General features: G+C 34.7%; 1 pseudogene; it reads right to left on the reverse strand.

The window, feature by feature from the left end:
• Positions 1–853: 853 nt before the first annotated feature.
• LOC133075135 (chromobox protein homolog 3-like) lies at positions 854–1,388 on the reverse strand (annotated as a pseudogene).
• Positions 1,389–2,987: the final 1,599 nt, after the last annotated feature.

A 2,987-nucleotide genomic window follows, 5' to 3' on the forward strand; every position in this document is an offset into this window, starting at 1 on the left:
TTGCAAATATTTTCTCCCATTCTGAGGGTTGTCTTTTCGTCTTGTTTATGGTTTCCTTTGCTGTGCAAAAGCTTTGAAGTTTCATTAGGTCCCATTTGTTTATTTTTGTTTTTATTTCCATTACTATAGGAGGTGGATCAAAAAAGATCTTGCTGTGATTTATGTCAAAGAGTGTTCTTCCTATGTTTTCCTCTAAGAGTTTTATAGTGTCCGGTCTTACATTTAGGTCTCGAATCCATTTTGAGTTTATTTTTGTGTATGGTGTTAGGGACATCTATTTGATTTGAAAGGTTATGGCTTCAGGAAAATTTTCAGTTTAGCTTGAGGTGATCTATTTCCTAGGTTGCTCAGAATGATAGCATCCCAGAAACAACACAGACTTACTCATGGTTTTGAAAAAATGCCTTTTTTGTTTTGGTGAATGTAAAAAAAAAAAACCCCAAAACCCAACAACAAGCATTTACGTATGTATTTACGCATACAGACAAAAACAAATAAACCCAGCATGGTCCTTGGGCATTATAGGTTAAAAATAATAAATGTAAATTCTGATTGAGTAACGACTATGGAAATTTTTTCTAACATTTTAGAAAAGCTGTTCTCTAATGCAGAGAAAATAATAAACCATGGTATCAAATGTTCTGTTCTGATAAATGAAGCAACTACAGAAAGTTTTATTTATTCAAAGTAACCAGTGCTTTTGATAGAAAAAAAATTAAAACAAGAACAACTCAACAATTCCCTTAATACTACTCAAAATGAACACACCAAACTTGATTTTCATTAGAATGTAGTTATTTTTCATACTAATAAGTCATAAACCAAGACCAGATTTTTGTATGTATGTAAACAATTATTGATCATCTTCCGGACGAGAATGCGAAGTTTGTCTCCCTTTGTAAAAAGCAATTAAAATTTGACAACACTTCATGTTTGCCTCTTCTACAGCACCGAGTCTGCCTCATCTGCATCTTTCCATTTCACGAGAAATATTAATTATCCACTGCTGTATGTAACACCAGTTATTTGCTCAGGATCAAGACCACTGGCAAAGTATCTTGGCAAAGCAGAATCTCTCTTCTTCTTTGATTTGCCATCATCAGATTCACTGTCAGATAAAGATTTTACTTTTGTGCCATCTTTTTCTTTACCAGCTTTTTCAGAATTAAGAAATACTTTAACTTTGGATGATCTGAATTTTCTTCCAGTTTTCAAGTATTGTTAGCACCTGTCAATCTCTTCCGCTGAAGGATATACACCACCTTCCCATTCATTACACATCAGTCCAATATTTCTTTCCATCACAAAACCTTCAGGCTCTACCTCTTTGACTCATTTTACTCTTTTCTATTCTGTTTCTTTCCCATTTTTTGCAACACAGTTTTATTGGAGGAGTTTTTAAATTGTGGAGTTGAAGGGCTTTTATTCACTCTCTCCCAGGAGGAGGGCCGTGAGGAGTTGTACAAGAGGCCACTAAGTTTGGGGGTATGTTGTTTTGCAGCAAGAGATAACTGATACAGGGATACTTAAATATTTATACTCTATACGATAAGATGGCTAATGAAAAGAAAAATTATTAGTCAATTAAAGAGAACTTGTGGCACTGGGTCATTTCAAACTCTTATTTATTTGTGATGAAAATGAAAGAACATCGATTAAAAAAACCAAGGACCTACCGTATAGCACGGAGAACTATATTCAATATCTTGAAATAACCTATAATGGAAAACAATGTGAAAAAGAATATATATATATATCAATATGTATAACTGAATCACTTTGCTGTACACCTGAAACTAACACAACATTGTAAATCAACTATACTTTAATTAGAAAAAAACAAAAAACAAACATCATCTTTCTTTGCTGAAAAAGTTATCTGGGGAGTTTCTCTCTGAGAACAAAAGCTGACTGGCAAACGTTTCAGACTGCCAAACTGCCACAGAAGATAGTGATTCAGAGTTGACCTCTCAACAAGATACATATCTGTGTTTCCACCAATCATTGCCTGTAATATTGTAGTACACTTCTCTGGCAGCATTTTGGATCTCTTCTCAGTGAGATTATCTTTAAATCTCTTCTAAAGACATACAAAGAGTTTCTGTTTGTACCCATGCATTTACATAATTTAGTATTATAGAGAAATGAGAAATTGTCCTGATGATGAACTTCTAGCTCTAGTCCCAATTTGATGAAATAGGCAATTCATTTCACTCATTAAGATACGAAAACCTTTTTTTTTTTTTGTCATTTAAATCAAACACCATTATATAATGGACTATAACAAAAAGTTCACTTGAATTTGAAAGGTAAAATGTGAGAGGTCAAAGAAATCCCATAGGAGTCGGGGTTACTTTGGTCTCAGCTTTCCCTCATATCTCCCTTCAGGAACATGAATGGCATTTGGCCACATCTGGCCTCTTCCCAGTTTTATCTTCCACCATCTACTGTTCCATTCTCCCCACTTCCAGCCCTTATTATTTATGCTCCTCCCAAACACATGCCTTCACACTTTTGTTCCAACTGTGTGTTCCACCTTTAATACCTTATATGTCTAGCCAAACACGCACACACACACACACACACACACACACCCCCTACGATTCTGGAGCATCTTTATTTGGACAAGCAAATCTAGGTTTCTAACATACACCAATGATTAGTTTATCCATGTAATTAACCATGAAGGTTTTGGTAAACCTAGTAAAATGGAAAATATACTTTATCACCCAAACTTTTGAAGAATCAAAAAAATCCCCCAGTCTTAGTGAATTTACGTGTCACTCTCAAGCACAAAATATTCACTAAATAATTTAAGACCTGGAGAGTAAATGACTAAACCTAGTCGTCTAACAATGACATTATTTGTTGTTGAGTTAGGGCACTACAGGCCAGGATAAGGATATTTAATGAAGCGCAATAAAGGCTGTTACCGAAAGCGTAGTGCATGTTAAGCCCTTTGCGAACATCATTTAACTTATTCCTAA

Source organism: Eubalaena glacialis, chromosome 15 (assembly GCF_028564815.1).
Source record: "Eubalaena glacialis isolate mEubGla1 chromosome 15, mEubGla1.1.hap2.+ XY, whole genome shotgun sequence".
In the NCBI taxonomy this organism is placed as follows: domain Eukaryota; kingdom Metazoa; phylum Chordata; class Mammalia; order Artiodactyla; family Balaenidae; genus Eubalaena; species Eubalaena glacialis.